Consider the following 25,536-nt stretch of genomic DNA (forward strand, 5'->3'; position numbering starts at 1 on the left):
GTATTGCATAAACTAGGATTTTCACCGAACGGGTTAAGACTAGTAAAGGCTACAATAACTGAATAGAGTTAACTTAATGATAGCGATCGCATGTTAAGTTAGATCTAAATGACATATTAGAATCGACTGATCATATGACCTTAACAACATAATTAGCTCTATCAATGAATTAAATCACACCCCGAATAACTACCTAGTGAACCTAATCCCTAGACCTTTTATACTGAATTCGTCTTATTTACTTTTATTGCAATTAGTTATTAGAAATCAAACAACCAAACCCCATAAACTGTTACTTTAAGGCGAACTTAGACACTAGCAAATAGATTATACCGCCTCCCTGTGGATTCGATACCTGACTTACTACTAGCTATTTTGTTAGTATTAAGCTAGGATTTATTTTGATTAAGGCCAAACGACTGAAAATAATCTTATCACTACTGGAGTGGAATACTCGGCCGAGTAGTATCATTACTTGACCGAGTAGTCCTTACTCGACCGAGTGTTTCGCAGTACTCGGCCGAGTACTTCTTTGGCGGAGGTTTTTGTTTATTTTGAGCCGTAGGCTATGTGCTCACGTTTCTTTGGTTATATCAGCTCAAAATGCCGCCAAAGAGGTCAGCTGCATACATCCAAGCTTCTGTGATGTCTCTGGATGAGATTGCTCGTATGATTAAGCAGCAAGATGCGCTCATGGAGACACTCAAGAACGTGGGTAAGGGAGGTGAGAAACCGGTGGACGCATCCCAACTAAGCACCACCATTTTTCGCTTCCACCCCTTTACTTATGAGGGCACTGGTGAGCCTATGCTTCTCGATAACTGGCACCGAGAGATGGAGAGTCTTCTTGAGGTCGTGAAGTGTCCGTCGGAGATGGCGGTAGAACAAGTTGCGTTTTACCTGAGAGGTGAGGCTGGGGTCTGGTGGCAGAACATAAAAGAGGATGCCAAAGCATACTACAAGGACCAGGGATATGATGCTATACCATGGGCAGGCTTCCAGAGCGCTATGAGGGAACATTTTGTGTCAAAGCACATCCATCACAAGCTGCGGGCCGAGTTTGATTCTTTCACCATGGCTTACGATATGACTGTCACCGAGTACTATCACCAGTTTCTAGAGTTGTCACGCTACGCAGAGGATATGCAGTTGGGTTAACGGGGTTTAAATCTTCATTTTGAAAAGGGGTTGGCGCCAAAGATCATGGATAGACTACCAGCTGGGGTACTTACCGATCTGAAAGAGGTATATGCACGAGCTGGGCATGCTAAGAGGTTGGTGGACTTGGCCAAGGAGGCTAAGAAAAGGAATGCTGAAAAGAGAAAGGCGGAGAATGAGAGTGGCAACCAGTCGGGCCACAAGAGGGGCAATCATGGTCAGTCTAGGGCTTTTTCTGGAGGGTCTGGGTATGCAGGGGGATCTCAAGCTTGGGGATGAGGCGATGGTTGGAGTAACAGTGATAACTCCAACCTTACATGCTTCAACTGTGGCGGAGTGGGTCACAAGAGGCATGAGTGCACCAGTGCTAGAGGAGGAGGAGGCTTTCCGGGGACTTATCAGGGGAACTTTTCTCAGGCTCCGAGCTAAAGCTTTGATAAGTGCATATTTTATATACTTTTATCCTCTATATTAGCTCCATTTTATTTGTTAATAAGCACTTATCATAGTGTCATAAGCTAATATTTGTTGTTCTAGTGTATTTGCTTCTCTTAACATGTTTTGTAGGAATCTAAGCATTTAGAGGCTTTTTCCTATCATTTTATACACTAAGTTCACTAAGCTAAACAAGACCAAGTGTTGGACTAAGCATGGAGCATTGGATTGGGTTTTGCATGGAGAAATTGATGGATTGAAGTGAGAATTTCAAATGTTGCCAACAATCAAAGTCAAGGCCCAATGATCAAGTCCAAGTCAAGATGAAAAAGCTTAGGATTCCAACATGCATGGGATACTTTTTGGAGGCTCTAAAGATGATAGAGAAGGCATTTACCCGGGTGCATTAAGGGTCATTAATCACGCACTTAGGATTCCTCAAGAAATTAAGTGAGGAATTAAGCGAAAATACCCGGAAACACACGACCCCGATCGGGGCCACCTAACCCCGATCGGGGCCGCATGCATCTAGCCCATTTACGTTTCTTTTCCTCTCCTATAAATAGGAGAGGTGTTCCGGGGTTTTGGGATATCTCTTCTTCACGTCTCATTTTACTCTTTCATAGCCTTAAGCACTATAATTTCTCTCATTAGTTTTCTCATTAGTTTACAATTTAGTTAAGCTTGTAGTTGTTAAACATTTGGTTATTTATATATTCAAGCATTTGGTTTCCGAGTTAGTTCTATCAAGCTCCTACTTTGGTAATCTTTCTCTTATTTACATTTTGTATTTTGTTTATGAGTTTAGTATTAGTCCTTTACATTTCATCATTAGTATACAATTTCCACTTTAGTTATAATTACTACAATATGCCTTATAATCTAAATATCATTTGCATTTCCTTTACAAATATGAGTAGCTAAATTTCCTAGTCTAAGGGCTAGGGGAGCCATGCATAAATCAAGTATATAACATGATAAAATAGATTAATAATAATATTGTTCATATTGCTTCTATCACATGCTTGTGCCACAATGTTTAATCTTTGTTTAGGGCCCTATTCAATTGATTAAGTTTGTTTATTCGTTCTATAAGTCGAGAGGCACGGAATTGAATTAGACTAAGCATGTATAGTAGGACGACCTAGTCATGGACGAGAGTTTCTCTAGGACCCGGTCTATGGTTGATGCTAATATCGTAAGATGGGTATCTTTAAGCCTAAGCAATTGACAATGTTGTTAGTACCAAGTTTATCATGATAATATATTTACCCTTGCATGTGTGACCCGAACCCCTTAGACTCTCTTTTAATCATATAATTCACATCATAGTTTTATTAGTCAATCAAACAATCAAACCAAACCAAATCGTAATCGACCTTGATAAAAATCTACCCATAGCAATTCACGAAGTAATTCCCGTTTCCTTGTGTTCGACCCCTATTGCTACATTAACTTGTTGTCTAGGGAATTTATCTTTGCATAGGTACGCGATAAGCCTATCAAATTTTGGCGCCGTTGCCGGGGAAACGGTTTTATTGCATTGTGAATTGTTGATTTCTATCTTGTTTTTCTTTGTCTTGAGGAACACTTGTTCCTTGAGACCGTTACTTATAATTTTCCTAGAAATTGTTGTCTTATGCCCAGGTCCTCTCGTAGTGGAGAATTGCTTTCACCGGATTCCGAACCCGAGAAAACCTTTAGGAGAAGACGACGATTTTGGAAGGAAGTTAAAGAAGCCACTTCTCCCATCCAAGCTGAAAGTGCTAGAAAGTTTTACTTAGACGATCTAGAGGTTCTTGAAGAGGAGGAAGTTTCTTGTTCATCATCTCCACCACCATCATCATCTATTACCAAAAATATGGTGAAGCTTTCCGATCACTCAAAGCCCACCACGGCCATGCTTCCGGCCGGAATCACAACCACTCAAATCACCGCGCCGGACTTCGAGATCAAACCGGCTTTCATTAGCCTTGTGGAGAGGAAGCAATTTGGAGGAAGTCCTTTGGAGGATCCCAATTTGCATGTTCAAAATTTTTGTGACTATTGCTCCATGATCCGTCAAACGGGCGTCACCCAAGCCCAAATAAGGGAAATACTTTTCCCTTTCTCTTTGAAGGACAAGGCCAAGCTTTGGATCAATAGCCTTGACCGCACCACCTTGGGAATCACCAATTGGGAAACTTTGGCTCTTGCTTTCTATCAAAAGTTTTTTCCACCGGAGAAAACTCAAACCTTGAGGAGCCAAATCACCGGATTCCGTCAACAAGCTCTTGAGAGCTTATATGAAGCTTGGGAGAGGTACAAAGAGCTTCAAAGGCAATGCCCACATCATGGGCTAGATGAATGGTTTCTAGCAATAACATTCTACAATGGATGTTGTGCCGAGTCCCGAAGGATTCTTGATTCCGCCAACAATGGGCGGTTTGATCAAATTGACACCGATCTTGCTCATTCCACGATCGAATCTATGGCGATCCATGATGCCCAATATGTCAATTCCCGAGTTGTGCCATCCAAAGGTAAAGAAGAATCCTCTAACAATTCTGTTTTGCTAGCTCAAATTGCTTTGCTCCAACAACAAATAGCGGAAAGGGATGCTAGAGATTCCATTCAACAAGTCAATGCCATGTCTTCAACAAGCCAAATCATTGTGTGTGACGGTTGCGGAGGTGAGGGTCATTATGCCGCTCATTGCCGAGCCCCTATCGAAGAGGTAAATGCTTTTCAAGCTTTAAGACAAAGTTTATATCCACCGGGTACATTTTCCAACACTTATAACCCGAATACAAAATTCCACCCGAACTTGTCTTATAATAGCAACAATGTGCTTAACCCTCAACCCCCACCACAACAAAATGCCTATGTTCCTCAACAACAAAAGTATATCCCTCCACCGGGTTATCAAAATCAACAAAGGCCCCCACAAAACAATTACCAACAAAATCCACCACAAAATGGCCAACAAAACAATCAAGGAGGAGGTAAGCTTGAGGGCATGATAGTCCAAATGCAAAGGGAATTGTTGGCTCAAATTCAAAAGAATGATCAAGCTCATAGTGCCGCGGTCAAGATGTTGGAACAACAAGTGGCTCAACTAGCCGCTTCTAGCTCTCAAAGGAAGAATAATCAACTACCTCCCCAAGGTGAACAACCACATGAAACCGTTAATTCTATTTCCTTGAGAAGTGGTTCAAGCTATGATGGGTCATCTATGACTTTGGATGAAGAGGTGGTTGCCAAAAAAGCTAAGCTTGGGGGAAATACAAAGAAGAAGGCTAGTGAAGAGCCTATTGTTAAAGATCGTGTGCCATTTCCTCATCGATTGTTGATGCTAAAGAGGAAGAGCAAGCTTGATGCCAAAGATGTTGGGTCTTCTATGCCAAAAGAAAGTGATGAGGTGGTTATTGAAGAAATCTCTCCTAATGCTAAGGAGAGTGATGTCGTTCCAACAAAGGTGAGTGTTCCCATTGAGAAAGAGATAGTGAAAGATGTGGAGGATGCTCCTCCCAAGGAAATTGTTCAAATACCATTTCCCCATCGTCTAGCAAAGCACAAGGAGGAAGGTAAGTTTGCTAACTTTTTGGAAGTTTGTAAGAATTTGCAAGTCACCATCCCGTTTATGGAATTGATTACCCAAGTCCCTTCTTATGCAAAGTTTATGAAGGAAATCCTCTCAAAGAAGCGATCCTTCAATGAGGTTGAGACCATTGCTTTCACCGAAGAGTGTAGTGCACTCTTACAAAACAAGTCTCCCCCGAAACTTAAGGACCCCGGTAGCTATTCTATTCCTTGCACTATAGGCAAATATACCATTGATAAGGCCCTTTGCGACCTAGGAGCTAGTGTAAGTGTCATGCCCTATTCCCTTTGTGAAAAACTTAACATGGGTGCTTTAAAATGCACAAGTATTACATTGCAAATGGCGGACCGTTCTTTAAAGCGACCTCTAGGTGTCTTAGAGGATGTTCCCGTCAAAGTTGGCAAGTTTTTCATACCCGTTGACTTCCTCATACTTGATATGGCCGAGGACTCACAAACCCCAATTATATTGGGTAGGCCATTTACGCACCGCGGTCGTTAATTGATGTGAAAAATGGGAGGTTAACGTTGGAAGTGGGTGATGACCGGGTTTCCTTTAGCAAAAACAACACCATTAGAAGCCCAATGTTACAAGAGTCTTGTTATTTACTTAGCACTGTGGACTCTTCTTATGCCTCTACCATGCTTGGATCCTCACTAACGGATCCGTTGGAGGACGATATGGGTGTTGTTTGCCTTGTAGGTGATGATTTTAAGGACGCTATTGCTAAAAGTGGAAAAAGGAAGAAAGGGAAATTTTATTTGAAGAATTTCAAATGGTTGAGAAATGCAAAGATAGCTATGAAATGGAGCTTGGTTGGTGGCAAGCTCAATGACAAAACTTGAATCAAATAGCTTCTTACGTCGTGCGGGACGTTAAACCAGCGCTTCTTGGGAGGCAACCCAAGCTTTTTATTGCTTTTATTTATTTTTCTGCAATTTATTGTTTTTCGTAGTTTAGAAATAAAATGTTCGACTTGACGATATTTCTTTTTGTGATTCTTAGGTGAGAATGAAGGAAGGAGAATTAGATGAGAATCTAGCACGCTTCCCCATATAACAACCCCGTTCGGGGACGTGGTTTTCGAAAAACGAGAAGGAGTTAAAACAAATGCGGAAAAGAGTCAAAACCCGAAGAGGAGGTCAACCCCGATCGGGGTTGGGTGGCCCCGATCGGGGTCGTGGTTCTGTGACTTCTTGGCCATTGTTCTATACGGGTAAAAAAAAAAACGATAGATTTCTTTCTATCATTCAAGCACACCCGACGGTACTCATTTCCTCCTTTCTCTCTCGTTTCTTCACATTTCTTCACTAAAGATCACAAAGAAGCATCCTCCATCCCCCGAATTCATGCTAGCTTGGGGGAGATTAGCTAGTCGAGTAAGTTTTTAATTGCTTTGCATTTTAGTTTAGATCTTGCATCCCATTAAACATAGCCTCTAGTCCTTCCTGTTTTGTGCTTTGAGCCATTTTTATGGTTTGATTGGGTGTTTTGAATTGTTGGCACATTGAGGACAATGTGATGATTAGCTTGGGGGGAGATATTGCATTTGCATATAGTATAGTTTGCATGTAGTGTAGAAATTTGAAAATTTTTGAGAGAAATTTTTGCTTTGTGCTTGCTTGTAGCCTACTTTCCTCTTTGCTTATCCTAATAATGGCTTATTGCTAATGATTTATTCTTTTATGTTGGGATATTAGCTACATGGGGATGTCTTGACATAGTGGGTGGGAGATGAAGAATGAACCGAATAGGCTTGATCTTGACTTGTGGCAAGCTACAAAATGGTAAGGTAGAGCCTCTTTTTGACCGATGCATCCATATCCGGTCTCTCTTAGGTGAGTGTAGGTGTCTCCTTGTAATGTGTGTTACATCAATACGCACAAGTATGGTTCTCATGTCATCTCTTGGTAAGCATGCATTCACTTGTTATAGCATTTTGGAGCCATTCACATGAATATAATTGCCTTCTTGACCCCTTCACAAAATTTATTCCTAGTTACATTATAACTTGCCTACCTTGTTGAGCTAGTAGCTTTGTTTGTCTTGTTTGGGTGCTCAATTGGGATTTGTTTCAAAGTTATGGAAATCATGTGAGCTTGGTCTTAATGCTCAAGAAAGAAAAAAGAAAGATAATGAAAAAGAAAGATGAAAAATGATGAATTGAGAAAGTTGAAAAAAGAAATGAAAAAGCATGCAAAAGAAATGAGAAAAAATATGAATTGAAAAGAAAAGAAAGAGAAGAAGAAGAAAAGATGTAAGAAGCCCTCGTGCATTATTCATATATTTTGGAGAGTTTTCTTATGATTTGAATTGCAAAATTGGGTTCGAATTGGGATTGAGCATCCTTACATTTGGTTGTTGCTAGCTTGACTTAGCTCCACATTACCATAATTCATTTGTTCCCCCTTCTTACCCATTACATATTGCCTTCTTCCTACCCATTTGGCTTCTTTATAATGCTTGCATTTGATTGTTTTGGCTTACTAGTTTTGATTGATTACCATATTAGATTGCGGGCACATTTTATAAGTCGAGGATAGTTGAGTGTTCATTCACAAAATTGTCCTTTCACATAAAAAGAGTTTGAGTGCCCCGTGAGAGTCCATTAGTCAAAAGATCACGCAAGAGCTTAAAGGTTCATTTCAAGTTTTTCATGCTACGCCGTCATGTAAATCTCATCCATGTTTTGCTTTATTCCTTGCCCATGTTGTTTCGGGTTTTTAAATCATTATGCTTAGCTTGTTGGGATATTGCATTTGATGGGATTTGGTTTCTTGCTTGAGGACAAGCAAGGGTTTAGCTTGGGGGAGTTTGATAAGTGCATATTTTATATACTTTCATCCTCTATATTAGCTCCATTTTATTTGTTAATAAGCACTTATCATAGTGTCATAAGCTAATATTTGTTGTTCTAGTGTATTTGCTTCTCTTAACATGTTTTGTAGGAATCTAAGCATTTAGAGGCTTTTTCCTATCATTTTATACACTAAGTTCACTAAGCTAAACAAGACCAAGTGTTGGACTAAGCATGGAGCATTCACTACAAGAAAAACGCGGGAAACTGACGGAAAAATAAAGGCCGTACTGACGGCATTTCCGTCGGTATTTACCTTTCCTGACGGAAAATCCGTCAGTAATCAGGGGTCAGCTTATTTCGTCAGTAAAATACCTGTACTGACGGAATTTCCGTCAGTGTTCCAAATTACTGACGGATCTTTGACGGAAATTCCGTCTTTATTTATAGGTCAATAGTGACGGAATTTCCGTCAGTTTTTCTCATTACTGACGGAATTTCCGTCAGGGGAGTCTGACACGTGGCATTCCACGTAAGTTTCTGAAATCAAATTAACAGAGGGTAGTGACGGAATTTCCGTCAGTATTTTATTTTTACTGACGGAAATTCCGTCAGTGGCTAGACACGTGGCACATTTCTTTTAATTTTGGGAAAATGATGGAGGAACTCACTGACGGAAATTCCGTCAGTTTTCTCACTATACTGACGGAATGTCCGTCAGTTTTCTCACTATACTGACGGAAAATCCGTCAGTTACATGGACACGTGGCACTTTGCTCTTGAATCTGGAAAAATGGAGAGGGAAAGCAGTGACGGAAATTCCGTCGGTATTTTAAAATTACTGACGGAATTTCCGTCAGATATATTAAATAACAGGCCTGGAAACAGCAGCCTGCTGCCCAGCCACGATGCGTTTTTTGCATCGTTTCAAATACAGCCTGCTGCCAGCCACGATGCCTATTTGCATCGTTTCCAATATAAACAAAACCTGCAAAACACATCCAATCGTCGACCGCCAAGCGGGAATCCATTTTCACGTCGACCGCTAATGCGGGAATCAATAGACAACAAAAGAGAAGGGGACGCAAATTATTTTACATAAAAACATAATCAAATTTGTACATTGTCTTACAAATTAAACAGAGAATTGTTTTACCATGTCTTTCATACTTACTAGACGACAATACTAACTAAACTAAAGTTCTAACCTAAAGGCTCTAACTTAAAGGCTCTAACTGTTTATAGGGTCAATAAAACTACCACCAATACCTCCAAACCCGTCATCACCACCCCCAAAGTCATCCCGTCTATGTGGAGTAAATTGTGAACACGTGTTTGGGGGTTGAGATGCTTGCAAATCAGCCCAAGCCTTTCTCATTGCCGCCATTTCTTCAGCCTGTTCACGAACCTGTCTTTCAAGAGCAACTCGAGCGGATCGCTCATCATTCATTTGGGTGGAAAGTCAGAAATCATGCTAGGAGCATAAGATAAAGACCGTCGGCCAGCTTTGTTAGGAGGAAGATCATACCATATTTGGGCCCCGGTATCTCCTGTCCCAAACATCCGGTTCTTCTCGTCAAATCCTCCTACCCTTGTAGTAGGCCCGAATCTCGTCGGAGACTGTCCAGGTGGCAATGGCTGCCTCATCTCCTCTTGGAAATCACGCTGAAAAAATAGAAAATCGTCAGAAATGATATATATATACCTATCTTTATAAGAAAGAGATTATCGTTCTTTGTAATAAAAATAAATATTAAATTAAATTCAAGAATTTACCTCAACATCAGCCGCTCGAGGGTTAACCCACTCGCCCTTCTTATTTTTCTTTGTCTTCATGAACATCTTGTGGGGGGTGGCCTCTTGACCCTGAAATTATTATGGAAATAAGTAAAATCAAGTATATTTTTGTCAATCATATATATTAACCACTTTTTAAAAGCAATATAAACAATACTTACCAATTCCTTGAAAGCATCGGAGCAACTCTTCCGACCAAGAGTGTGGGTGCCCAATGCTTTCCCATCTTTCCCACCCGACTTCCTATTTGCCGTGTTGATTTTCGAATGTTTGGCAAAAGTAGCATCATTTGGCCTATTACTAAGGTTCTCCAACCAAGAAACAGGCACCCACTTTGGCGGTTTCTTGTTATATTTTATTCCATTGATAAGAGTGGTAATCCGCCTCGTTACCCTCGCCTGCCACTCAGGAATAGGATCATACCCAGGATCGATGGATCTTACATGAGTCTGTTTCAAAAAACAAGTGTGAAATTAGTTATATAAAACTTTGGAAAATTCTTATAAACTTAAGAAAATTATTATAAACTTAAGAAAATTATTATAAACTTAAGAAAATTATTATTGAAAAACATAATTACCGCAAAGTAATTCCACATCTTCCGACGCTGTGCGTTACTCGCTTCACCCCACCTAGTGAAGTACTCATCTCCTGTGTTACAGGTGAATGACCAAGTAACATATTTCTTGATTGGTTCGTCATCCCACCTGAAAAACACATAAACATTTGAAATTAAAACTGTAAATGTTAAGTTTTTTTAAACTTAAGAAAAATTAACATAAACTTACCAAAAATGATCTCGCCGAGCACGGGCCTCTGAGAGAATCACCTGCATGTTCTCCTGTCTATCTGTTGGAAATTCAGGATTTTCCTCATCCTCAACCTCGTCGTCCTCCCGATTCCGTTGAGATGCATTTGCCTTACTATTGCTCCCAATCATACGGCGAAAAATGTTCGGCATAATCACTGCATGTTAACAATTCAAATCGTTAGTTCAAAACAACCATTTCTGCAGGGTATATATAAACAATTGAAAAAAACACTATGGAAAACTGTGAACTAATTACCACTTGCCTCTTCTTTAATGCATTTTATTGGGTGAATTGAGAGGTTTCTTATAACCAAATCTTGAAAATTGAAACACACTATTGATGTTAAGCTAAAACGACATGTATAAAACAAAAAACCAAATAGCTTAGAACGACAAGTAATAAAAAACGGAGGGCATATTTTATTGAATGTTTAATAATTGTACAATTACAACTAGTCCTCCTCACTATCACTATCACTACAAATCAAAACAGGTTCATCTTCTGAAAAAAGCACTCCCACTTCTTCCTCTGATTCCTCATTTTCGTATCTAATAAGTTCTTCATCTTCATCCCCTTCTTCTTCGACGTCTCTGTCATATTCCCTTGACCTCTTTCCACCACACTTCGTATACATCTTCATCATCTGTATCTTCCAACAAAATCGGTGAAATTGAGTGATCATTCACAACCACATCTTCTTGAAAGACACTTTCTTCAATAGGAGCATCAACTTGTGATCTTGCCTTGGTTTTAAAAATCGCGGACCACCGAATACCTTGATTACCTTTCTTAATGGTTGGATAAGGAGCATAACAAACTTGATCGACTTGAAAAGCTGCCCCAAATGGGTTATGTCCACGAAGTTTCTTTTTCTCGTTTACATCTACAAGTCCATAAACCTTATGGATACTAAGTCCTTGTGGGGAATTATCAAGCCAATCACATTTAAACAATATAACCCTATAAACCCTTTGCCCGGCATAATAAGAAAGCTCAATTACTTTATTTAGGGTTCCATAGTAGTCCAACCCTTCATTGAATTCACGAAACCCCATTGCTTAACGTAGACTTTGAAACATCAACTCCCTCCTTATAAGCTCGAAACTTATAGCCGTTGATGGAATACCGTCTCCAAGACTTCACCATGTTACTAGGACCCAATGCTAAAGCTATTATTAGATGATCCTTCAATCTATGAACCTATGAATAAAAAAATGTTAATTAAGTTGTTATATTTTTTTCAATATCTAATAAGAAATCTAAATGTATAGTTCAATTTCAAAGAAAATGTATCATCACTTACTTGATTTCGGAACCATTTCGGAAAACTTTTCTCATGTGATGCCCAAACATCATCAGAGGATGTGACATCAGGAAAATTGATTTTGATATGTGCCTCAAATTTCCTATAAGTAGGGAAAGCATGTTTTAGTTATGTATTAATTACCTATAAATTCGATCTAATTTGATAATTAAAAAACAATTGAGTAATGATGAAGTATTAACTTACTTTTCATAAGTATCTAAAAAATCTCCACAGTTCCTTAGCATATAAAAATGAGCTTCTTCATACTCTTTCTCAGTTAAGTACCTCTGTATACATTTTCCGGTTGTAGTTCCCATGTCATCATTGAATAACTCAGGTAACTTAGATTTCAACTGGTCATCGGAATTTACACCAACATCTAAGTCTTTTGCTTTTGTGTCAATGTGATCTTCGAAATAAAAAGAACAGAAATTTGAAATTTCCTCTAACAAAAAAGCGTTGCATATTGAATATGCTTTGTTTCCACCAACCTTCATTCTGATCTTTCAATCTTTTCAATTCTTTATCAGAAGCATCAACTATTTTAGGCAAGTCTTTTACGGATTCCCACACTTCATCACCCGTTAGTTTCGATGCGGCTATGCGATTCTCAGTTTTTCTGTTTTTAAGAAAATGCTTACAATTGTCGCGGAAAGGATGATCAGGTGTTAAGAACTCACGGTGACAATCAAACCAACAAACCTTTTTGCTATTTTTAAGCCAAAAAGATCTATGATCATTTTCAGGACAATAAGGACAGCACGATATCCACTTGTGGACCAACCGAAAAGCATGCCATATGCCTAAAATCGTTGATCGTCCACATTAATGCAGCCTTTAATTGAAAATTTTGTTTCTTAGAGACATCATAGGTGTCCACGCCGGTTTCCCAAAGTTGTTTCAACTCTTTGATCAACGGTTGGAGGAAAACATCTAAATTTGTTTTCGGATTCTTAGGACCGGGAACTAGCACAGACAAGAACATAAATTGTCTCTTCATGCATAACCAAGGAGGTAAGTTGTACGGAGTCACAATCACGGGCCAACAAGAGTATTTCGTCCCAAACTGCCCAAAAGGTTGAAATCCATCCGTACACAAACCTAGCCTAACATTCCGGGGTTCACTTGCAAAATATGGATGCTCTCTATCGAAATGCTTCCACGCTTCTCCATCACTTGGATGTGCCATTGTCCCCCTTTCTCTTAATCGAGAGTTTTTGTAGTGCCAACTCATCTCACCTGCTATGTGCTTGGTTGCATATAGTCGTTGTAACCTTGGCGCAAGCGGGAAATAAGTTATTGGTTTACATGGAATTCGCCTCCCACTTGAATTCTTTTTACCTTTATACCGAGATGCACGACACTTTGTACATTCTTCAAGATTAGAATTTTCCTCCCAGAAAAGCATGCATCCATTGATACATGCATCAATCTTTTCATGGGGAAGTTGGAGTCCCTTCAGAACTTTTTTAATCTCATAAAAATTGCGCGCCATTTGATTTTCCTTTGGAATTATGTCACCAACGAACGACACAAAACTATTAGCGCATCTAAGAGATATGTTGTTCTCACATTTGATTGATAACAACCTAGCAGCTGCTTGCAACAAACTCATATCACTTCCCTCAAACACCGGTTGTTCAGCTTGCTCTAACATTTTAAAGAACGAAGAAACTTGGGGGTTCGGGGTTTCATAACGCACTTCTTCATCGTCAAGGTCATCAGGATTAAGTCGATCCTCCAAAATTGATGGATTGAAGTGAGAATTGCAAATGTTGCCAACAATCAAAGTCAAGGCCCAATGATCAAGTCCAAGTCAAGATGAAAAAGCTTAGGATTCCAACATGCATGGGATACTTTTTGGAGGCTCTAAAGATGATAGAGAAGGCATTTACCCGGGTGCATTAAGGGTCATTAATCACGCACTTAGGATTCCTCAAGAAATTAAGTGAGGAATTAAGCGAAAATACCCGGAAACACACGACCCCGATCGGGGCCACCTAACCCCGATCGGGGCCGCATGCATCTAGCCCATTTACGTTTCTTTTCCTCTCCTATAAATAGGAGAGGTGTTCCGGGGTTTTGGGATATCTCTTCTTCACGTCTCATTTTACTCTTTCATAGCCTTAAGCACTATAATTTCTCTCATTAGTTTTCTCATTAGTTTACAATTTAGTTAAGCTTGTAGTTGTTAAACATTTGGTTATTTATATATTCAAGCATTTGGTTTCCGAGTTAGTTCTATCAAGCTCCTACTTTGGTAATCTTTCTCTTATTTACATTTTGTATTTTGTTTATGAGTTTAGTATTAGTCCTTTACATTTCATCATTAGTATACAATTTCCACTTTAGTTATAATTACTACAATATGCCTTATAATCTAAATATCATTTGCATTTCCTTTACAAATATGAGTAGCTAAATTTCCTAGTCTAAGGGCTAGGGGAGCCATGCATAAATCAAGTATATAACATGATAAAATAGATTAATAATAATATTGTTCATATTGCTTCTATCACATGCTTGTGCCACAATGTTTAATCTTTGTTTAGGGCCCTATTCAATTGATTAAGTTTGTTTATTCGTTCTATAAGTCGAGAGGCACGGAATTGAATTAGACTAAGCATGTATAGTAGGACGACCTAGTCATGGACGAGAGTTTCTCTAGGACCCGGTCTATGGTTGATGCTAATATCGTAAGATGGGTATCTTTAAGCCTAAGCAATTGACAATGTTGTTAGTACCAAGTTTATCATGATAATATATTTACCCTTGCATGTGTGACCCGAACCCCTTAGACTCTCTTTTAATCATATAATTCACATCATAGTTTTATTAGTCAATCAAACAATCAAACCAAACCAAATCGTAATCGACCTTGATAAAAATCTACCCATAGCAATTCACGAAGTAATTCCCGTTTCCTTGTGTTCGACCCCTATTGCTACATTAACTTGTTGTCTAGGGAATTTATCTTTGCATAGGTACGCGATAAGCCTATCAAGCTTTGCTAGCAACAAGCCATTTGGGTCATGGGGCAATCATGGAGGGCAGAACAACAACAATGGAGGGTCCTATCAGCGCCCAAACAACAGTGTGACTCAGAACTCGGTAGCTAAGCCGACTACTTCGACTACCACGGTCCAGGGTGGAGGTCAGAAAAGAAGTGGGAAGCTCTTTATGATAGGCATGCAGGAGGCAGAGAACGATGCTCATATGGTTACCGGTACCTTTCTTGTTCATAATACACCATGTTTCGTTCTGTTTGATTCAGGGGCAACCCACCTTTTTGTGTCTAGGAGTCATACCTCAGCGATGGGTTTGGGAGAGTATGAACTTGTAAAAGATAGTGTGTTTATACCTTCTGGGGAGTCGGTGTCTTGTTCTAAGTTGTATAGAGATGTGTCCATGTTGGTGGGGGAGGTAGACACTACAACGAAAACGCGGCATAGTGATGGGCATACTGACGGAAAAAAGAAGCCGTCAGAAAAAACGGATATCGATGATATCCGACGGAATTTCCGTCAAGATTATTTCATTTCTCGGAGATTCCGTCAGTTATATTTGGCGCGTTGACTAAGTCAATGGCGCTAAATATATCTGACGGAATATCCGTCAGAATAATACTATTAGTGACGGAATTTCCGTCATTGGCTTTCACACAGAGCAGTGCATTACAACTGTTAGACAATTGGGACATCTAACGGAATTTCCGTCAGTAAAATAAAAAAAACTGACGAAAATTCCGTAAGATGTATTAGATTTTTGAATCCACTATGCGTCACAGCTGTCACATTATTTGACCAACTGACGGAAATTCCGTCAGTAATTTGAGAATACTGACGGAATTTCCGTCAGTTGGTCAAATAATGTGACGTGTACAGTATATGCATTATTGATCTGATAAAGCAGGCCTCTGACGGAATTTCCGTTAGTTTTTTAGAAATACTGACGGAATTTCTGTCAAGAATTCTATTTAACTGACGGAATTTCCGTCAGTCGTGTCTTTTATCTCAAACACGGGATCATTCCTTCATCACTTTACCAATTTTCGCCCAAATTAATTAAAATCGCCAACCCTAACCTTCTTAAAACCCGACACCACCACCACCCTCCTCCACTTCCGGCGCCACCACCACCACCAACACCACCACGCCGTCACCGTCACTATAAGGTAATTATCTTTGTCTTTTCTTCCTCTCTCCTTTCTCTTTTTCCTTCTCCTTTTCTTGTTTTTAATTTTTTTTGTTCCACAGCCGCCTCCCTTCCCGCCGCCGCCCCTCCTTGCCGCCCCTGCCCTACCTCATCCTTCCTTTCGTTTTCATTTTTTTCTTTGTCAAGTTAATTAGGTATTTCTCCTTTTAATTTTTTTTTCTTAATTAGCTTAATTGATTTAAATATTAGTTATTATTTTAATTGTTGTTGAATTATTGTTGGTGTTGATGCATGTTGACTTAGGATAGAAGCCAATTTTGTTTAAATGTATGTTGTTAAATTTTAATGTATGCATGTTGACTTAAGATAGCTATGTAATTTTATTGTTAAAAATTTGAATTATTGTTAATAATATTTTTAAAAATTGGGATTTTTGTTAATTAGATGATTGTTAAATTTTCTTAAATGTTAATTAGAATAGATATGAATTAGACTAGATATGTAAAATGAAAAATAAGTCATGTTAGTTTTTGTTAATTGAAAAAGTAGTCATTGTTGTAGGTTTTGTTTTTAATATTGTTAAAATTATTGTTAATATTGACCTAGTACCCGTTCAAAAATTACTCACTAGGAGTAATTTTTGAATAGTCTCCGTTTTGGGACTGTTCTTTTTATGTTTTAAGTCACTTAGGTAGTAAACATGTGCTTGTGATTTGTTAATGAGGAAAGAGTTTGGTGACAATTCCTTTAATGTTCTCTAAATGCATATGTGGAGTAATTATTTATTCTGCATTGTGTATTTGAAGAACGGATGGGAATTGCTGCCGAATTTTTTTCCTCATTAATAAATCACAAGTACGTGTTTGCTAGTGACTTGAAACGTACATTGATGGGTTTAGGTTGGAGTGATAAGGACCCAATTCAAATAAATACAAATTATTTGTAGACAATTGTAACAATATTTATATTGGTTAAAATGTTAAATTATTGTGTATTTTTCTTGATTGCGATTGTTATTAGGTTATTATCTTTTTTAATGACATATATAAATGTGTAGATACATAATAACATGAAAATATTAGAACGGCAGCGGATGTATGAAAGATTAGACGAATAAAAAGAAACCCAAGAAAGCATTTGCAGAGGGGGTGAAAGAGTTTATTAAATTCGCGGAAGAAAGTAGTGAGTACAAGAATTTAGGTGAAATGAGGTGTCCGTGTAAGAAATGCAAAAACCTAGGTTTTAAAAGGAAAGGAGATGTTCAAATTCATCTTTGATCGAATGGTTTCGCCGATAATTACTATGTATGGACATATCACGGTGCGAAACTACCTAGTACAAATGCTAGTGAGAATCCTTACCGTGAGTTCGTGGAAAATGCATTGCGTGATACTGTTGACCAAATTTTGGAGGATCGGCTTAATCCTGATGACCTTAACGATGAAGAAGTGCGTTATGAAACCCCGAACCCCCAAGTTTCTTCGTTCTTTAAAATGTTAGAGCAAGCCGAACAGCCGGTGTATGAGGGAAGTGATATGAGTTTGTTGCAAGCAGCTTCTAGGTTGTTATCACTCAAATGTGAGAACAACATATCTCTTAGATGCGCTAATGGTTTTGTGTCGTTCGTTGGTGACATAATTCCAAAGGAAAATCAAATGGCGTGCAATTTTAATGAGATTAAAAAAGTTCTGAAGGGACTCCAACTACCCCATGAAAAGATTGATGCATGTCTCAATGGATGCATGCTTTTCTGGGAGGAAAATTCTAATCTTGAAGAATGTACAAAGTGTCGTGCATCTCGGTATAAAGGTAAAAAGAATTCAAGTGGGAGGCGAATTCCTTGTATACCAGTTACTTATTTCCCGCTTGCGCCAAGGTTACAACAACTAGATGCAACCAAGCACATAGCAGGTGAGATGAGTTGGCACTACAAAAACTCTCGATTAAGAGAAAGGGGGACAATGGCACATCCAAGGGATGGAGAAGCGTGGAAACATTTCGATAGAGAGCATCCAGATTTTGAAAGTGAACCCCGGAATGTTTGGCTAGGTTTGTGTACGGATGGGTTTCAACCTTTTGGGCAGTTCGGGACGAAAAACTCTTGTTGGCCCGTGATTGTGACTTCGTACAACTTACCTCCTTGGTTATGCATGAAGAGACAATTTCTGTTGTTATCTGTGCCAGTTCCCGGTCCTAAGAATCCTAAGTCAAATTTAGATGTTTTTCTCCAACCGTTGATCAAAGAGTTGAAACAACTTTGGGAAACCGACGTGGACACCTACGATGTCTCTAAGAAACAAAATTTTCAATTAAAGGCTGCATTAATGTGGAGAATTTTTAGAGATTTATGAAAAGTAAGTTAATACTTCATCATTACTCAATTGTTTTTTAATTATCAAATTAGATCGAATTTATAGGTAATACATAACTAAAACATGCTTTCCCTACTTATAGGGAATTTGAGACACATATCAAAATCAATTTTCCTGATGTCACGTCCCCTGATGATGTTTGGGCAAAACATGACAAAAGTTTTCCGAAATGGTTCCGAAATCAAGTAAGTGATGATACATTTTCTTTGAAATTAAACTACACATTTAGATTTCTTATCAAATATTGAAATAATATAACAACTTAATTAACATTTTTTTTATTCATAGGTTCATAGATTGAAGGATCATCTAATAATAGCTTTAGCATTGGGTCCTAGTAACATGGTGAAGTCTTGGAGACGGTATTCCATCAATGGCTATAAATTTCGAGCTTTTAAGGAGGGAGTTGATGTTTCGAATTCTACGTTAAGCAATGGGGTTTCTGTGAATTCAACTGAAGGGTTGGACTACTATGGAACCCTAAATGAAGTAATTGAGCTTTATTATTATGCCGAGCAAAGGGTTTATAGGGTTATATTGTTTAAATGTGATTGGTTTGATAATTCCTCACAAGGACTTAGTATCCATAAGGTTTATGGACTTGTAGATGTAAACGAGAAAAACAAACTTCGTGGACATAACCCATTTGTGGCAGTTTTTCAAGTCGATCAAGTTTGTTATGCTCCTTATCCAACCATTAAGAAAGGTAATCAAGGTATTCAGTGGTCCGCGGTTTTTAAAACCAAGGCAAGATCACAAGTTGATGCTCCTATTGAAGAAAGTGTCTTTCAAGAAGATGTGGTTGTGAATGATCACTCAATTTCACCGATTTTGTTGGAAGATATAGAGGATGAAGATGTATACGAAGTGGCAGTGGAAAGAGGTCAAGGGGAATATGACAGAGACGTCGGAGAAGAAGGGGATGAAGATGAAGTTGAAGAACTTATTAGATACGAAAATGAGGAATCAGAGGAAAAAGTAGGAGTGGTTTTTTCAGATGATGACTCTTTTGATTTGTAGTGACAGTGATAGTGAGGAGGACTAGTTGTAATTGTACAATTATTAATACATTTGTAAAAAAATTTAAATTTTAAACATTCAATAAAATTTGCATTGTTTAAAATTATACTCCCTCCATTTTTTATTACTTGTCGTTCTAGCCTATTTGGTTTTTTGTTTTATACATGTCGTTTTAGCTTAACATCAATAGTGTGTTTCAATTTCCAAGGTTTGGTTATAAGAAACCTCTCAATTCAGCCAATAAAATGCATTAAAGAAGAGGCAAGTGGTAATTAGTTCACAGTTTTCCATAGGACACATGAACACCAAATAAAACAATAATGATAAAAAGTAGTACAGTTGCAAATCTTAATTTGTGTGAATCAAGTTAAAACGACATATACCCTGTTTTCCATAGTTAGTGTTTGTTTCCATTGTTTATATATACCCTGCAGAAATGGTTGATTTGAACTAACGATTTTTTCTTTGAACTAACAATTTGAATTGTTTTCAAGCAGTGATTATGCCGAATATTTTTCGCCGTGTTTTTAAGAGCAATAGTAGTGCATCTCAGCATGATCGGGAGGACGAGGAGGTTGAGGATGAGGTCGATCCTGAACCTCCAACACGAAGACAGGAGGGCATGCAGGTGACTCTCTCATCAGCCCGTGCTCGGCCAGATCATTTTTGGTAAGTTTATGTTAATTTTTTTATTTTTAAAGCTTATATATATATATATATATATATATATATATATATATATATATATATATATATATATATATATATATATATATATATATATATATATATATATATATAGAGGTGGGATCCGGTGAGTCCACCTAAATATTTGAGTCCATGAGTCCATAAAACAATATCACGCACTATACAAAACAATATCACGAATTTTTTTTTCAAAATTATTTTTTTCGAAATTTTTTTTTGAATTTTTTTTTCGAAAATTTTTTTTAACAATTTTTTTTCGTGTAAGCTGTGATATTGTTTAGTATAACGTGTGATATTGTTTAGCATAACTTGTGATATTGTATTACGAAACAATATCACGAAATTTTTTTTTTCAAAATTTTTTTTTTCGAAAATTTTTTTTAACAATTTTTTTTCGTGAAAGTTGTGATATTGTTTGGTATAACGTGTGATATTGTTTAGCATAACGTGTGATATTGTATTACAAAACAATATCACGATTTTTTTTTTCAAATTTTTTTTTTCAAAAAGTTTTTTTTTTCCAAATTGTGATATTGTTTAGTATAACGTGTGATACTTGTGTAAAATGATATTATTTAATATAACGTGTGATATTATATCATGGACTCACGGACTCAAAAATATAGGGTGGACTCATGTGATCCTAATTCTATATATATATATATATATATATATATAAATATATATATTTATATTTATATATATATATAACATTTATAGTTTTAATTTAAAATATTTATGTGTTTTTCAGGTGGGATGACACGCCGGTCAAGAAATATGTTACTTGGTCGTTCACCCGTAACTTAGGAGATGAGTACTTCACTAGGTGGGGTGAAGCGAGTCACGCACAGCGTCAGAAGATGTGGAATTACTTTGCTGTAATTATGTATTTCAATAATAATTTTCTTAAGTTTTATATAACTAATTTCAAACTTGTTTTTGAAACAGACTCATGTAAGATCCATCGATCGTGGTTATGATCCTACGCCTGAGTGGCAGTCGAGGGTAACGAGGCGGATTACCACTCTTATTAATGGACTAAAATATAATAAGAAAAAGCCAAAGTGGGTGCCTGATACTTGGTGGGAGAACCTTAAGACTAGACCACAAGATCCTACTTTTGCCAAACATTCGAAAATCAACACGGCAAATAGGAAGTCGGGTGGTAAAGACGGAAAAGCGTTGGGCACCCACACTCTTGGTCGGAAGATTTGCTCCGATGCTTTTAAGGAATTGGTAAGTATTGTTTATATTGCTTTTAAAAAGTGGTTAATATATATGATTGACAAATATATACTTGATTTTACTTGTTTCCATACTAATTTCAGAGTCAAGAGGCCACTCCCTACAAGTTGTTTACGAAGACGAAGAAAAATAAGAAGGGCGAGTGGGTTAATCCTCGAGCTGCTGAGATTGACGTAAATTTTTGTATTCAATTTAATATTTATTTTTATTAGAAAGAACGGTAATATCTTTCTTAGAAAGAACGATAATATCTTTCTTATAAAGATAGGTATATATATATAAATATATATATCATCTCCGACGTTTTTGTTTCTTTTTTCAACATGATTACAATGAGGAGACGAGTCAACCATTGCCACCTGGACAGACTCCCGACGAGATCTAGGCGTACTACAAGGCTGTCAAGGGCTTTGACGAGAAGAACCGGATATTTGGGACCGGAGATAAAGGGGCCGAAATATGGTATAATCCTCCTACTAACAAAGCTAGTCGACGGTCTTTCTCTTATGTTCCTACCACGATTTCACAGCTTTCCACCCAAATGAATGATGAGCGAGCCGCTCGAATTGCTCTTGAAAAAACCGTTCGTGAACAGGCCGAACAAATGGCGGCAATGCAAAAGGCTTGGGCTGATATGCAAGCATCTCAACCCCCAAACACGTGTTCACAATTTACTCCACATAGGCGGGATGACTTTGCGGATGATGGACACGGGTTTGGAGGAGGTGGTAGTTTTATTGAGCTTATAGGTTAGAGCCTTTAGGTTAGAGCCTTTAGTTTGGTTAGTATTGTCGTCTAGTAGGGAGTATGAAAAACATGGTGATTCGTGTTTAATTAGTAAGACAATGTACGAATTTGACTATCTTTTTATGTAAAACATTTGCGTTCAATTCTCTTTTGTTGCCTCTCTTGATTCCCGCAATAGCGGTCGACGTGAAAATGGATTCCAGCTTGGCGGTCGACGATTTTATGTGTTTTGCATGTTTTGGTTGTATTTGAAACGATGCAAATAGGCATCGTGGCTGGGCAGCAGGCTGCTGTTTCCAGACCTGTTTTTTAATAAAACTGACGGAAATTCCGTCAGTAATGGCAAAAATACCGACGGAATTTCCGTCACTGCCTTTTTTTCCCAATTTCCAGAATTTGCATGAACCTGCCACGTGTCAGTCTATACCGACGGAATTTCCGTCGGTAATCTGAAAAAACTGACGGAATTTCCGTCAGATATACCTTTTTAGGTTTTCCAGATTGGCGCCAAAAAAACGCCACGTGTCTATCTGTGACGGAATTTCCGTCGGTAAATTAATATACTGACGAAAATTCCGTCAGTTGCAAGCTAGTATCAAACGACGGTTTTCCCGTCAGTTATCCGTCAGTATTTGCGTTTACTAACGGAAATTCCGTCAGGATAGGTATTTTAGTGACGAAATACGTTGACCCTGGTTCCTGACAGAATTTCCGTCAGGAAATGGAAATACTGACGGAAAAGCCGTCAGTACAGCTTGATTATTTCCGTCGGTATCCCGCGTTTTCGTAGTAGTGAGACTTACCAGTCAACTTGTTAGAATTTCCTATGGATGGGTTTGAGGTCATCGTCGGGATGGACTGGTTGGGCAAGTATGATGCTAAGATAGATTGCAGACAAAAGAGAGTGTCTTTAAAGGGTCCTAAGGGAGTCAAGGTATCATATAGGGGGTTTGTGGTGAGACCAAAGTGTAAGTTTATCGCAGTGATGACTTTAAAGTCATGTTTGAGAAATGAGTATCCCTTGATTCTTTGCCAAGTAAGGGATATGCTTGTGGAGGAGCCGTCGGCGTCTAATATACCTACGGTTGGGGAGTTTAGTGATGTTTTTCCAGATGAGATACCAGGGTTACCACCTAAGAGAGATATCGACTTCAATGTTGAGCTCAAACCGGGGACGGGACCTATATCTAAAGCACAGTACCGTATGGGGCCTAAGGAGTTGGAAGAGTTGAAGAAGCAGATGAATGACCTGCTAGACAAAGGGTATATTCGGCCTAGTGGGTCACCATGGGGAGCACCAGTGTTGTTTGTGAAAAAGAAAGACAAGAGCATGAGGTTATGCATCGATTATAGGGAGCTGAATCATGTAACAGTGAAGAACAAGTATCCTTTGCCAAGGATTGATGATCTTTTTTATCAGCTGAGTGGTGCAGGGGTGTTTTCTAAGATCAACTTGAGATCGGGTTATCACCAGTTGAGGATAGCAGATGAGGATATTCTTAAGACAGCTTTTCGGTCCCGATATGATCACTATGAGTATGTAGTGATGCCTTTTGGGTTGACGAATGCACCAGCAGTTTTCATGGATCTTATGAACTAGATTTTTAGCCCGTTCTTGGATAGGTTTGTGGTCGTCTTCATTGATGACATCTTAGTCTACTCTAAGACTAAGGAGGAGCACAAGGAGCACCTAAGGTTAGTTTTGCAGACTTTGCGAGATAATTAGTTATATGCCAAACTATCTAAGTGCGAGTTTTTGTTAGAGAAAGTGGCTTTTTTGGGTCATGTTATATCTAAGGAGGGTGTGGCGGTGGATCCTAGCAAGATTGAGGCAGTAACTAAGTGGGAATCACCGAAGAATGTTGCTGAGATTCGGAGTTTCTTGGGTTTAGCTGGCTACTACTGGAGGTTCGTGAAAGACTTTTCTAAGGTTGCGAGTCCTATGACAGCGTTGATACGGAAAGAGACTAGATTTTGTTGGGATGAGAGTTGTGAGACGGCGTTCTAAACCTTAAAGGAGCATTTGACCACAGCTCCTATTCTAGCTCTACTTGAGGGAAGTGAGAACTTTGAAGTATACACCGATGCGTCAAAGAAGGGTTTGGGTTGTGTTCTAATGAAGAATGGGAGAGTTATAGCTTATGCGTCAAGGCAGCTGAAGTCGTATGAGGAGAACTATCCTACGCATGATTTGGAGATGGGTGCAGTTGTTTTTACTCTTAAGATTTGGAGGCACTACCTTTATGGGGCAACCTTTAAGGTGTTTTCATATCATAAGAGTCTGATGTATATCTACACACAGAAAGAGCTGAACATGCGATAAAGGCGGTGGATGGAGTTGATTGGGGACTATGACATGGAGATCATCTATCACGAGGATAAGGCCAATGTTGTGGCAGATACTTTGATAAGAAAGAGTGTACATTCGTTATGTACAGCTATGTCTTTGTTGAAGCTGAGGGATGAGATATCCAAGATGGGGATTCAAATGATTCGAAAAGGGGATGCCATCTGGGACTTGACGATCGAACCGGACTTGTATGATGACATAAAGAGGAAACAAAAGCTTGATCCAAAGATTCAAGAATGGAAGTCAAGGGTAGAGATGTTGGAAATCTATATCTCATTACTTAACATATTCTTATATGTTTCAAATTTATTTAGTCATAAAATAAATTACTAATCTTATGCATGCAAACTTTAATAAAAGAGATGGAAAAATCTATTTCTCACCATCAAAATTTCGGCTATTTGGGCACCAACAAGATCTCCTTCTTGTTAGTTCTTGAGCTTTCCAATATTGGATGAACATACATGACCTCAAAATAGAAGCCCTCCAATTAGTAGCACCCAAGACTATCCCTCAATCCCACTAACTAATATGTACTAGATATTTGTAATGTGGTTTACCTTAAAATTGATTACTAACACTCATATATTACATTAATAATTTTAGTAATCTTTTGAACAAATTTGAATCAAAAACTCATCTTTTTGATGAAGATTAAAGAGAGAGAAGAGAGGAAAAATACATGAACTTTTTGCATGTGATATTAGAATGAATGATGAGTAAAAATTAAGAGAATAAATTCACTCTAATCTTTACAAAAACCGGTTGGCATATAACATTATGGACCATAATTATTTTTCTTTTTGTCTTCACAAGACAAATAGGTGTAAGGCTTTGTCATGGTCAAGTCACTATCAAGTGTCATAGACCAATGAATAAGACAAATGAACAAGACAAAATTTCTAAAGCCTGCCCACCAATAATTCGGTTTATGTAGTGTAATATGGAGTCCATTTTATTTTTGTCAATTGTACAATTGTATGTCATGTGACATGTGACATGTCTTATGTCATGTTTTAATTTAAAATGCATATTTAACAAATTAAATATC

General features: G+C 38.2%; 1 non-coding gene across 1 annotated transcript; it reads right to left on the reverse strand.

Moving 5' to 3' along the window:
- Window positions 1–3,825: 3,825 nt before the first annotated feature.
- On the reverse strand, window positions 3,826–3,933 carry LOC141597625 (small nucleolar RNA R71). The gene has a single exon (XR_012522850.1). It is a non-coding gene; the product is annotated as a small nucleolar RNA R71 (small nucleolar RNA).
- Window positions 3,934–25,536: the final 21,603 nt, after the last annotated feature.

Source organism: Silene latifolia, chromosome 8 (genome assembly GCF_048544455.1).
Source record: "Silene latifolia isolate original U9 population chromosome 8, ASM4854445v1, whole genome shotgun sequence".
Lineage (NCBI taxonomy): Eukaryota > Viridiplantae > Streptophyta > Magnoliopsida > Caryophyllales > Caryophyllaceae > Silene > Silene latifolia.